At 44.4% G+C, this 14,292-nt stretch overlaps 1 long non-coding RNA gene across 1 annotated transcript in view; it reads left to right on the top strand.

The window, feature by feature from the left end:
* Positions 1-306: 306 nt before the first annotated feature.
* LOC144326497 (uncharacterized) overlaps positions 307-14,292 on the top strand; it is a 47,754-nt gene continuing 33,768 nt past the window's right edge. The window contains exons 1-2 of the long non-coding RNA XR_013391532.1: positions 307-384; positions 9,402-9,493. This is a non-coding gene — a long non-coding RNA (uncharacterized LOC144326497). The remainder of the gene's footprint in view (positions 385-9,401; positions 9,494-14,292) is intronic.

Here is a 14,292-nt window from a genome sequence, read left to right as displayed (position 1 = left end):
AATTATGCATGTTGTGTCAATTTCTCTGTTTACCAGGAAAATACCTTTAGTGATTTAAATGCTGCAGACCACTGTAATGCTTCGCTAATGTGGAGGCATTCTTCAGCAGGTTGAGTTGACATGTTAAGATCATGACCCTTGTCTATTAACCCAGAGCAATGAGGGAAAGGTTGGGTGCTTTGCGGAACACGATGTTTCCTTCTTCACTTCAACAGATATAAAGATAAATGCCAGTGCCAGGCTCATTTGAATAAATTCCATTCCAAGAAGGTTAGGGCAGTTGGCTTTTTGAACCACTTTGGATGCACAAGATGGCCGTTGAGCAGCCTGTGATTTGCCTAGAGACCTGGCTGCATACGCTGAGAAGGAGATGCCCATTCTGAGGTGATCCTTCTGTGACAGAAGGGACTTGATGAAGACCACTTGCTTTGTGCTGCTGCTTATTGGGTTTTATTTACTTCAGGCTAGTTTTTGGGACAGAGTTCCCTCAGTTCTCCATGAACGAAATGCTCACACACGGGGATGGGGAATCTGTGGCGCTACAGACATGGGTGAACTACAGCTTCCCTCAGCACCAGCCAGCATGGATGATGGTCGGGGGTGGTGGGAGTTGTGGTTCAATGGCAGTTGGAGGGTGACAAGTTCCTCACTCCTGCGCTACTAAGGGATGCGGGTGGCACTGTGGTCTAAACCCCACGATGGGGTGAGCTCTTGTTCCTCTGTCCCAGGTCCTGCCAACCTAGCAGTTCGAAAGCATGCCAGTGCAAGTAGATAAATAGGTACCACTGCGGCAGGAAAGAAAATGGCATTTCCATCACGGTGTCCTGTTGCACCAGAAGCGGTTCAGTCATGCTGGCCACATGACTCAGAAAGTTGTCTGTGGAGAAACGCTGACTCCCTTGGCCTGAAAGCGAGATGAGCGCCGCAAACCCATAGTCACCTTTGACGACTTAACCATCCAGGGGTCCTTTTACCTTTTTTACTATGATGATCCACCTACATCAGAGCTTTCCAAACTGTGTGTCGCGACACATTAGTGTGTCAGCTGCAGTGTGTAGATGTGTCGCACAAACACTCCCCAAAGGGGTTAGTTTAACCACCAGTTTGCTAGTAAGACTGAATTACTGCGTGGCGAAATGGTGCAAAACTGCATCACTGTGTCATGAAATGATGCATGTCTAAAAAGTGTGCCACCGACATGAAAAGTCTGGAAAGCTCTGACCTACGCAAAAGGTAAGTGGTTTTGGTTTTACTCCCCTGACCTCACCACAAGTGCAGTGCTTTTACTTTACCTGCTTTTGAGTGGACTTGCAGCAGCCAAGGTGCTGCTGTAGGAAAAGTCGGCTTTGCTGGTTAACTTAAAAAGTTAATGCAGAAGGTGGTTTTCAGCTGTTTTACTCAGAGAAGACCCATTTAAATTAACGGGCCAAACTTAGTCACATTCACTCATTTCAGTGGGTCTACTATTATGAATAAAAACATAGTTGAATATTATCCAGAATCTGGAGATGAGACTTATTTTGATTCCAATCTTTTGACAGGAAAACAGTGCAAAAATTCATGATTTTAAGGTAGCTGTGTTTGGGTACCAGTGTGAGTGTTTCACTTACTGCCCAAACACAAGGCACAAACAGCGGCAGGAATTCACGTTCTTTCTAACACAGGTCTTTTTATTTCTGGATTTCTTTAAAAATCCTGGATTTTTGCATTGGTTTGCATTTTATTTGCTGTGGAAAGTGTGGCTGTTGTTATTGTTATTTTTGACGAGTGACAGAACAATGTTATTAGTAAAGTTAGTTAGTTGTTGTTGTTTAGTCGTTTAGTCGTGTCCGACTCTTCGTGACCCCATGGACCAGAGCACGCCAGGCACTTCTGTCCTCCACTGCCTCCCGCAGTTTGGTCAAACTCATGCTGGTAGCTTCAAGAACACTATCCAACCATCTTGTCCTCTGTCGTCCCCTTCTCCTTGTGCCCTCCATCTTTCCCAACATCAGGGTCTTTTCCAGAGAGTCTTCTCTTCTCATGAGGTGGCCAAAGCCATTAATATTAGCATGGCAGTGCAATCCTATGCATGCCTACTCCGAAGTAATTTTCATTGCTGTATTGTAGGAGGAGGAAAGGCATCCACTCAACCAAAGGCCTGGGTGAAGACAAATCCAATTATGCTGGATTTAATTGATTTTATGTATGTTCTGTTGCTTTAAACTGTCTCATGGGAAGTGACTCAGAAATTAAATAACGAAATCATCCTCACTGTCGCCTTCACCATCGTCAAAATCACGGTCCCATTGTTAATATATAGCTACAAAAACATATACCGTATTTTTCGGACTATTGGACGCACCGGTCCATAGGACGCACCTAGATTTGGGGGGGGGGGAAATAAAGGCAAAAAAATTTATTCCCCCCCCGCCAGGCGCGGGGCTGGGGCGGGGAAGCCCGAGCTTCCCCCTCCCCCAGAACGGGACCCAGAGCCATGCCGAAGCTGCGCGCAGCTTTGGCATCGCTCTGGGAGCTTGCGGGGCTGGGGGAGGAGGAAGCCTTCCGCCAGCCTCCAAACCATGTCGGGAGACAGCGGGATGGCGCGCTGCGCCTCTCCCGCTGTCCCCCGAGTTTGCGGGGCTGGGCCAGCCTTCTAACCAAGTCGGGGGACAGCGGGAAGGGCGCGCTGCGCCCCTGCCGCTGTCTCCCGAGTTTGCGGGGCTGGCGACGGGGAGGAGCAGGCTTCTCCCCCCGCCAGCCTTCTAGACAAGTCGGGGGACAGCGGGAAAGGCGCGCTGCGCCTCTCCCGCTGTCCCCCGAGTTTGCGGGGCTGGCAACGGGGAGGAGCAGGCTTCTCCCCCCGCCAGCCTTCTAGCCAAGTCGGGGGACAGCGGGAAGGGCGCGCTGCGCCTCTCCCGCTGTCCCCCGAGCTTGTGGGGCTGGCGGTGGGGCTCTCCTGAAGCCTGGAGGTTGTGGGGCTGGTGGGGGGGAGAAGCAGGCTTGCTCCTCCCACCCCCAGCCTCCAGATCAGGTCGGGGAATAGCGGGATGGCGGAGCGCCGCCATCCCGCTATTCCCCGACCTGATCTGGAGGTTGTGGGGCTGGGGGGGGGGGAGAAGCAGGCTTGCTCCTCCCACCCCCAGCCTCCAGATCAGGTCGGGGAATAGCGGGATGGCGGAGCGCCGCCATCCCGCTATTCCCCGACCTGATCTGGAGGTTGTGGGGCTGGGGGGGGGAGAAGCAGGCTTGCTCCTCCCACCCCCAGCCTCCAGATCAGGTCGGGGAATAGCGGGATGGCGGCGCTTCGCCATCCCCCTATCCCCCGAGCTTGTGGGGCTGGGGGGGGAGAAGCAGGCTTGCTTCTCCCCCCGCCAGCCTCCAGATCAGGTCGGGGAATAGCGGGGTGGCGGCTCTGCGCCTCCCCGCTGTCCCCAGCTTTTGGGTGCAGGCTGCTGCCCGCAAGCCTTGCGAGCCCGCGGGACATCCCGCCGGGCTTGCAAGACTTGGGATAGCTTCCTGAAGCCTGGAGAGCGAGAGGGGTCGGTGCGCACGGACCCCTCTCGCTCTCCAGGCTTCAGCAAAAGCCTGCATTCGCACCATAGGACGCACACACATTTCCCCTTCATTTTTGGAGGGGAAAAAGTGCGTCCTATAGTGCGAAAAATACGGTAATAAATTTGCAAAAATACATTTAAAAGGCGAGGGAACATGTTCGTTTAAATATTAAGACAAATCAATATTGTTAACATTGCCATTAAGCCATAATCTAGAGAAAAGTAATATCTCTATACAAATTAGTATTAAACAGTCTTTGTTTTCTTTGAAAAACGTGCTATCCTTTTTTTAAAAAAAAGCCCTGCCGGTGTAAATGAAAATACATCTATCATTATTACACCGTATTAGAGAATGAATGAATGAAGGAATGAATCTTTATTTGCGTCAGCCATCGGCCAGAGTAATAAAACAACAATATGAAATACAAAGAACAGAAATAAAAAGTCAATTGTATAAAATACATTTTAGGGTTTTGAATCAATAGTCAAATAGTGGATCTTATTCTGATGGCCGTATTAGAGAGACTTGTGTTTGCCTGTGTGACTGAGAAAAAGAGTGGTCTACAGCAGCAATTTATTGTGTATAATACTCATATTTTGGGCTGGGGATGCAGGGTTGGGGAGACATTAGCCTAAGACTAATGCAGCATAGCTAAGTATTCATATCTATTCTTCCTTAAAAAAGAAAAAGAAAAAAGATTGTGTGACTTTGATTTTAGCAGTACAGTGGTACCTCAGGTTAAGTACTTAATTCCTTCCGGAGGTCCGTTCTTAACCTGAAACTGTTCTTAACCTGAAGCACCACTTTAGCTAATGAGGCCTCCTGCTGCTGCCATGCTGCTGGAGCACGATTTCTGTTCTCACCCTGAAGCAAAGTTCTTAACCTGAAGCACTATTTCTGGGTTAGCGGACTCTGTAACCTGAAGCGTATGTAACCTGAGGTACCACTGTAATGTTAATGGAGGGGGGCGATTAACCTTGAGAGTCATTTTGCAATCCCTGTCGCCTCCCGCACTCCCCACTACTGAGAAATCAGTTTGTACTTGTGATTTTCATAGTCAAATTAACCCCCAATGGCAATTTTGAGGAATGTTTGGGGAGAGGGGGAGGAAATTGCTAAGCGCCTGCTCCCCTAATGCCACTGCCTTAATCAACTTCTCCACTCCCTGTGACTGCATCCCACTAAAGAAAAAGGAAAAGCACATCTATGTGTAATTTGAGCCTCGGGTCTATTAAAAAGTGCTTGAAAACACTGCAGTGGAAGTTATTACAACCCATTCCACAACTAGTCATTTTCTGTCAGCAACTTGCTGGCTTGAATTTCCGAGACGATAGGGCGAGTGTATGCGGAGGGGGAGAAGTTCGTGCTAAGCCCAAGTTGCAGCAGTGGTCATTTTAGTTCAGCTGCCCTCACAGACCCACTCCAGCTAAATCCATTGAATCCAGGAAGCTGCATGCAAGCACAAGAATAAAATGCACTTTCTAAATTAAGTTGCCCAGGAGCTGGGCAGTTTTAATAAGTTCAGGCCCTTCTGAAATCCAGAAAACATACACACACACACACACACACACACACACACACAAACACACACACAGAGAGAGAGAGAGAGAGAGCGCGAGCGCGAGCGCGAGAGTGCGAGCAAGACAGCCTTACAACGTGATTTGGGAGAGAAATGGAGGCATGTGTGCCTCTCTATGTGATGTTTCATTCTAAAAACTACAACTTCCAGAGTTCAGTAGTTCCTGCAGGCGCTTCCGTATATCCAAATAAAGAGTCAACAGCGTGGCTGCAGGAGAGAACTGCTACAAAGTGTGCAGCTTACGCACAATCCTGTGATTCTTGCATGCAACTGTGACACCCCTTTCAGAGTCTGGAATTTGGACAGCAAAGATAAATCAAAGCTAAATGTTATCTGAGATGGACTATCTCAGATCAACGATAGAAAAAGATGTGAAGTCTGGTTGTGTTGCTTAGTTTGTTAATTAGGGGAGCGTGATATAATGAATGTTGAGGCAGTACTTAAAGCCTGCAGTTCTGAACAGAACAGATTTTACATGCTGGAAATGCTCAGCAGGAAATGCACGTTTGCTCCATATATGGTGGAAATGTCCAATCGTAACTAATTATTGCAGGCAAATAGTACAGGCTGTCTCTGATCTAATAGGGCCCACTCTGAGACTTACCCCAGTGTTGATTCTGTCATTGAGAATGAATTGGTTAAGAATCTGAAGCCATTAGGATATGTGATGTTGGTAGCTGCTAAGCTGGTGAGCTAGAAAATGGAAGTGTCAACAAGCTCCAAGAGAGTGGGAGTGGTTAATAAATTGTATGGATTTGGCCGATATGGGTAAATTAGCTGAACTAGTTCAAAAGAGAGAAGGGAGGTTGTTACATATTTAGTGGTTTGTGTTTGCCTGAGTTTGAGTCTGGACTAAGGCTTCTGAGCTCCTGTGTTCTGATTCGATACATGATGTCCAATCACAGAACATTTTAGGATTTGGACCTCTGCCACTGGCCCTTGAACTCTTAGTCGTGATTCGCAGCTTGGAAGTTTAGGCAGCCAATAACTTTGGGAGTGGGAGTGGCACAGGCTTTCAGGAATGTATATAAGCAGTTCCTTGTCCCTGTTTCCCAGTTATGTAGTTGAATAAAGGTTCTTGCTGTTATCGCTGTGTCTTGCCTTGTGGGAACCCACGTACACTTAGGATATCACAGAATGTTGCATTTGCTGAAAGATGGAGCCGTTTTTGCTGCATGTTAAGAGTACAAGATTCAGAAACAGGACTGGAAAGACACCTGTTTTTGTAAATAATATAAATAAGTGAAGAAAGAAGGGGGAGTAAGTGCCATTGTATCAAAAGGAAGTAGGCTACTTATTAAAAATGTGTGAATAGATGTTAATTGACACAAACTTTCATAAACATCACACTAACAACAGGCTCGTTTTAAAATAGTTGAACACTAATAAAAGAGTAAAACTAATCATGCAAGCTGTCAGTTCTAAAAGCATGTAGAAAAGCCAGGATGCAGTCTAGTCAGGAGAAATATTGTGTGTGGCAGGGGTGGGTCTTGTCTGCCTGCAGCAATAAAGAGAAATTATTCCAAAACATCAGCCTTAAGGGACTGATACACCACAGAGAAACAACAAATATGTAGCAGACCTTGGAAACAGAATGGGAAGTAGGAAAGATGGATTCAATTTTGTGATTTAAAAGAACAACAGTGGTTTTAATAAATGAGAAGAGGCCTTCTTTTATTATGCCAGAGCATGTATGGATTATAGCCTCTAGGCTTGGAGACAATCTCTGAAACGTTTGTGGTTATTATTGTCAAACTTCTGGTCAACTCTTTTCTTCCTCAGGTTTAGCCAATTTTTGTAGCCAGCTGAACAAACTGATTGCTGCTTCAACAACGTGTTATAATCAGAAGTGCTTGTTGGAGAGTATCAATGCAAATAAACACATGTCTTTGAGCAGTTTTGGAGCTGTTTTTAACAGAGTTGTGTATTTCCAAGAATGTTGCCTATCCATACGAGTGCTCATGCAGCCCTTCAAAAATAGAGAGGGGCGGAGGCAAAACTACCTGGGGAGAGCAATGACCAGCTGTTTCTTTATTATTGTTATTATTATTATTTTATTATTATTCTTTTTTAGGGAAATAAGTAATAATCATAAATAAATAAGAATAAAAATGTGCACCCCACCCCACGGAGACCATTCCATTGTAACTATCCAACCTCCCAAAATTTCAACACCTCTTAAGATGGTTTGACCCCCTTTCCATTTTAACAGTACAAATTCTACAAACACCTTCCATATCTCCTCAAAATCATTTCTCCTGCATATTCCCCATCTTACCTTAATGGCACATGTTAATTTAGCATTAATGGCTATATCCCACATCTCTTTATACCATTATTCCATTTTAAATTCTGCTTGCCCCTTTCACTTCCTAGCTATAATAACTCGTGCAGCTGTCAATAAATTTGCGAGCAAGCCCTTCACAGCCTGCAAACCTTCTCCCCCATCGTAAATTGATAATAACGCTACTTCTGGGCTTTCGTCAGCTTTAAGCCAGTGATTTCTGTTATCTCCTAAAACATCCTTTACCAAAAAATTGTACATATTTACACCCCCACCACATGTGAACATAGTTCCCGGTTTCCTGGCATCCCCTCCAACATAAAACTGAATATTCCTTGTTTATTTTATTTAATCTGTTGTTGTTGTTGTTTAGTCGTTTAGTCATGTCCGACTCTTTGTGACCCCATGGACCAGAGCACGCCAGGCACTCCTGTCTTCCACTGCCTCCCGCAGTTTAGTCAAACTCATGCTGGTAGCTTCGAGAACACTGTCCAACCATCTCGTCCTCCGTCGTCCCCTTCTCCTTGTGCCCTCAATCTTTCCCAACATCAGGGTCTTTTCCAGGGAGTCTTCTCTTCTCATGAGGTGGCCAAAGTATTGGAGCCTCAGCTTCAGGATCTGTCCTCCCAGTGAGCACTCAGGGCTGATTTCCTTCAGAATGGATAGGTTTGATCTTCTTGCAGTCCATGGGACTCTCAAGAGTCTCCTCCAGCACCATAATTCAAAAGCATTTATTTAATCTGACTGATGTTAAATACCATCTCCAAACTAATTTATTGTAATTTTTCTTTTATTCTTATGACCAACTATTTCAATGGGTCTTTTTGCAGACAGCAACAACAATGAAACACTGTTGTTTCTCAAAACTTCATCTCGATCAGGTGCCACTAGCAAGAGGGAGGCCTGAATTCAGCTTTTGCTCTGATTCTCTCAACCTCGACTGGTCCTTTGCCCAAGCAAATTTATAGCACATGTGTTGTTTATTATTATGTGTTTCCTTCTGTTAGATCAGAGTGTGTATGTGTCCCCCATCTCCGACACTCAATTTTCTTGAAAAAGAAAGAGAAAGATTGTCTCTGCGTAGCCCAAGTATGGGAACCTGTGGGCCTTCAGATATTGGTATACTTATGGCTACCATCATCCCTGACCACTGGCCAGGCTGGCTGGAGCTGATGGAATTTGTACACAAACAAGAACCATAGGTCTCCAGCAGGTGCCCCATCACTGCCTTGCAGCAATAAGTTGGACTCCAGCATCTGGAGAGACACAGTTTCCCTATGACTGATGTGCCTTTGGGGGGGGGGGGGGAATAAAACAATGTGAGGCTCTATTCTGTGCCCGTCCACTGCAACACCCTATTATTCCAAGAAAATTTGCACCACAATCCTTGCATGCTTACCCAAACGTACTCTGCAGCAAGTGTACTTAGGGGCTGCAGCTTTTGTGAGCCTCGAAAACCATTTTTCTTTTGACAGGGAGCCCTTGTCTTCTTCAGCACTAGAGCAAACACTGAGTTTTGTTCTTTTAAAGAAAGATGGTGCTTCTTTTGCTTAGTAGAACCATAGGATTGTAGAGTTGCAAGGCTGGTTTTGAATTGTCAGCCTTCTTCCGACTTAAGCCCTTGATCCCTTTTTTCTCTGCCTTCCGTGGCAACTTGGAGCTGTCTGAAAACATGCCAGGAGTCGGGTTGCAACAAGGCGACATTGCAGACCCTGGCACTAGGACCTCCCAGACGCCTTTTCTGAAATGCTGGCTGGTAGCATGTCAGCGGTACAGAGACTGAGCGGCTCTCGCTGTTACACAAGACGAAGGGTAGCTGCCGCAGGAGCATCCTTTGCCTCTTGAAAGCCAAGGTACCTGTTTATCTGCTTGCCGTCCTCAGCATCCTTAACCTGCCAATTGCTTTATCAGAGCCTAGCAGAGTTTAGCTGCAGCGGCAGAACACCAGTGGCAGCATTTTCCCCTCCCTCCTCTCATACCTGTGTTTTCTTGCGTCCGTAGAGAGAGCAGACAGAAGCAACAGTGCCGTTAAGAAATGGGCTAATTATTTTCCAGCTGGCAGAATCCAGAGGGATTATTTCACACCAAAAAGTGTAAGTAGCTTTTATATCATCTCCCCTGCATAGCTTGTCACTACTGCTTTTGCACCTTCGTCTTTTGCAAGAAGAACAACACACCAAGCCTCAAACCAAAACAAAGCACATCCCCCTTTTCTAGAAACCTTCCAGTCCTCTTGTGGAGGCAGTTTATGAAATAAAATGTTTATATTTGTTATAACACATGCAAAAAAAAAAGTCCTTGCAAAGTCCAGTATGGGTCATGTGCTTTTTTTGCTTGTTTATGTATGGTCAGAGATGATTTTCTGTTTGCAATTATCATTATTATTTTTTCTGTTGTGTTCTCCATGGCCACTGAAAGGAGGGCAGGGGATAAAGCAATTGGAAGAGGAATGACTTGTGTTAAAACCAGGAAGGAGCTAGTGAGCGTGGGAAACCAAAATACTTGAATTTATTCCAGTTTGGTTCCATTGTCCTCGGTGAAATCAAATAGTTTTTATTCAAACTACTTTGACATCCCCGGGTTCTGGGCCAGATTCCAAAGGGGCCCAATTATTATTTTGAGACAAACCTCACCCCCGAGAAAAGCATCTGGCGATTTTGTGCCATGCCACAACAGTTCTTTAAAAAGACTATCAGTGGTGCTGTAGAGGTGAAAGGGTCCAATCCTGCATTGCAGGGGGTTGGGACTAGATGACCCTTGGGGTCCTTTCCAACTCTGCCGTTCTATGAAACCATATGTCAGGCTAGTTTACATGAAAACACAGGAGCAACAAACATCCTCATAAAGAATCATATGCCCAGGCCTGCATGTTGAGAGACAAGGAACATTGCTTGAACCCAACTCTCCCTCAAAATACCATTCTCTTGCAACAAGAGGTGTACTATTTGCATGTTAAATCAGAAGCGAATCTTTATTCACATGCTTAAGTTTGCTCCTTTTTGGTTCTGTGCATCAGGCGTGGTTCAGTTACAAGTGGCTTTCTCTGCAAGAAAGGGAGTCAAGCTGTATGTGTGGCAGCAGAGTTAGATCAGTGGATCTGAACTATTGGGGTATGTTGTCATTTTCAGCAGAGAAGTGGCAAGAGGAAAGAGGTGTGCTTCCCCACTGTGGTTCCTTGCAGCCCACCTTTTCCCCTGCCTCTTTCCCCTGCAAGGCAGCAAGAACCCTGGCTTGAGAGGAATCAGGTGGGGTAGAGGAAACTGAAGGGTGGAAAAAGAACCCAGTCCATCACCCCAGCTATTGGCCTGTCCATCACAGCTCCTCCCAGCTGTTTTGCAGCCATTTTGTGGTTTACCAGCCGTGGACCAGCTGCCATTGTCTAATTCTGGGGTGGGGAAACTGTTAGACTCCAGCTCCCATTATCCCTGACCCTTGGCCATGCTTGCTGGAGCTGATGGGAGCTGTAGTCCCCCATCATTTGGAGCGCCACGGGTTCCCCAACCCTGGTTTAGTTCAACCCAGACTAGAAGGTACCACTGGGGTTTCATCAGGAGCTGATGGCAGAGGGATAGTTTGACAAACCTTAAACAAGTCTCTTTTAAAAAAATTAGTTTTTTTCAGATTTTGAAATTTACGAACAGTTATCAAACAACCAACATGAAAAGAGAGCTCTGAAGAGTCTCCTGGACTTCCCTCATCCCCTTTGTGGGTCCTTGTATAATGTTTTGCTCCTGCATCTTGTATTAATCTGAATCTATTAAATGTCTTCTTCTTCTTCTTCTTCTTCTTCTTCTTCTTCTTCTTCTTCTTCTTCTTCTTCTTCCTCTTCCTCTTCCTCTTCCTCTTCTTCTTCCTCTTCTTCTTCAGCGATCACTCGTAGCTGAGTAAGATTGTCTTCCATAAACACAGTTTTAACCGTGAGTCCATAAGTGACTGTGGAAGCTCAACATTAAACTTCAAGAATTATTCCAATCCTACTAATAAATTTAATTGCTTACAATGGTTTTTAAGGCAAATTATATATTTCCCCCATTTCTTATTAAAATTTTGCTCTTCCTGATTTCTGATTCTTCCAGTCATTTTTGTCATTTTGGCATAATCCATCAACTTAATCTGCCATTCTTTTCTGGTAGGGACTTTATCTTCTTTCCATCTCTGGGCTAGTAACATCTGAGCAGCAGCGGTTGCAAACGTAAATAGCTTTTTTCTGATCCGTTGGAATTTCGGCACCTAGAATTCGTAAAAGAAAAGTTTTGGGTTTTTAAAGAAAAAGTTATTTTAAACATTTTTGAAAATTCACTATATATCATCTCACATAATTCTTTTAGTATTTTACATGTCCACCACATATGATAAATGATGCCTTCTTTTTCCTCACATTTCCAGCATGTATTTGACCTTGCTTTGTACATTTTAGCTAGTTTACTGGGAGTTAACTACCAACGATACATCATTTTCATATTGTTTTCTTTCAACGTATAACATGCTGTAAATTTCAAATCCCAGTTCCATAGCTTCTCCCATGCTGTAAGTTGTATATGATATACATAACGTCTCCATCCTTTAATGTGCCCATATGTTTCTCCATCTTTTAATGTGCCCATATCATTTTATTCACATATAAGAGAAACTTTAGATAAAAGACTCCTATTTTCCCATCTATTGCTGGGCAGCAAAAGAAAATCTTGATTTTCTCTTGACAATAAAAATAAATGGTCTGTTGCCTATATTGTATTCAATTCAGCTGCTTAAATTTTGTGTCAACCATTTATGACGGGACACTATGTCTCTTTGATTATTTTCCCTAAATAAACATAGTTAATGAAAAGGGGTGCCATTCTAATCCATTTTTAAAAAACCATAAAGAGAACTGTCATTGATTTAAATAGGATAAATATTGCATCCAAGATAACCCATTAATTGCTAATAAACATGAAATAAACATATGTTGGGTTGTGTTTTATTTAAAGTTCCTATCATAAAAGGAAGTTTTCCTTGCTGCAGCAGTTTTTGTGCTGTTGGCTATCTTTCTTGTTGAGCCTAAAGCTGCAGCCATATAATGGGGCAGTAGCCATGGCCTTGTGGCTACTGGCTTGGCAGGATCATAGAACGGCTCTTCCCGCAGAATAACCCAAAAACTCTGTGCTGGGGTGTCCAAGGTGGCTGAAAAGTTTATCCGAGTCAAACCCATCTCTTTTTGTTGTTTTGACCAATTTGCAAATCCACATAACTATCCAAACACTGTACAAACCAGATAGAACAGCATGCGTTATTCGAAAATGGTGTTAAAATTGCAGAAGAAGAAAACAGAAAACAAAAAATGTTCCTCAAACAACTGTAGGATGGAGTATTCCTGAATTCAAATGAGGATGCAAGTAAACTCAGTGAAAAACAGCAACATCATGCATGTGTACTGATATGATAGGAACTTTATATCAAACAGCACCCAACAGGTGTCAGGGGTGTTTGCTGGTGAGAGGCAGAGCCAGAGATAATGATGGGCTGATCCAGGAACAGAAAAGCTTTCTTCTTCCTTCTTCCTTCTTCTTCTTCTTCTTCTTCTTCTTCTTCTTCTTCTTCTTCTTCTTCTTCTTCTTCTTCTTCATGCCACTATGGCTTAACTAATCCATGGCAAGGACCACCCTGCTTCAGTTTTCATCTTGGCTACCTGAAGTTAGAACTCCCATGCAAGTCTACTCAGAAGTAAACTGGATTAAATGGGGCTACTCTAAGGGAGGTAGGCAGATGATTTTTGTGTGTGCCGACAACAAACCAATGCAGCTACAATGTAGGCGACTGAAAGTAATTCCTTTCTGACCTCAGTGTTCTCTATATACATGCATGCACACAAAACCCTACACTGCCCCTTCCAGTTCTTCTGAAAGTATACAGAAGGGAGGCTCTTTAAAAAGCCAGGAAATATGAGGAGGAAGATGCCAGGAGAGGCACAAAATTAAGACAGGGGGCCACAGGTTGTCCATCTGTTTTCACTTGGATAGTTCTGCACTGACTGACTGGCACTCCCTGTAATGTCTATGGGCGACATCCAGCTTTGCTGATGCAATGCACTTTTGTATGCAAGACAGAGTTCCTATCCCCTCCCCACATACACAGACGCCCTCACAATCAGCTCTGGGATGTTGGGGGCCTTTTTTTTCAGATGCGGGGGGGGGGGGTGGAGAGAGAAGAAATGGAAGTCCCATTGCTGGGCCAGCAGTGGATACAACTGTATTTGGGGGGGAAGGTTGTTTGTTGGGGGAGATTATATATTTGTGTAATCAATGCTTGTGCAGAGGAACTCTGAAGTTTGTTAGTTTTGCTTCATGTACCCTGGCTCTCACTCTGTAAGGAAAGATGAGTGATCTCTTTCATCTTACTGGAAATATCTGCTTCTCCATCGAAATCACTTAACCATGCTACTTAATGAAATCTGAAATGGAAGTGTGGATGGCGGCTCATGTTTGGAGTCCAGATGCTGAAAAGATATGCACCTGATGGCCATAATCTCAGACAGATGTTTGTTCCATCCAGTGTAAGATCTTTGTGCACATAATTGTGCTAAACTGAAGTGCAGAACTGATTGAAATTAAAAAAAGGAAAGTGTGAGCCCTGCAGTGGTAGATGCCCAGTTCAGTTAAACTGATTTAGTTTACTTAACCTCAACAACAGCTCATCACAAAACGCTTTGAAGAAAAGGACAACGTTGTAAACACAAAAATAACAGCAGCTGCAGAGTTTGCTTCCAGTAGTAGTACTAATAACAAATGCTAGATTGCTACATGCTACAGTGAAGGTACCCCATGAATAAGAATAATAGCCTTTCCTTAAATTCCTGGATGAATGGATGAAAGATTCTGAACTGCTGGGATATCTCTAAAAGGACATACACAAC

This window comes from Podarcis muralis, unplaced genomic scaffold, assembly GCF_964188315.1.
Source record: "Podarcis muralis unplaced genomic scaffold, rPodMur119.hap1.1 HAP1_SCAFFOLD_78, whole genome shotgun sequence".
In the NCBI taxonomy this organism is placed as follows: domain Eukaryota; kingdom Metazoa; phylum Chordata; class Lepidosauria; order Squamata; family Lacertidae; genus Podarcis; species Podarcis muralis.
This window is presented reverse-complemented; position numbering and strand designations above follow the sequence as displayed.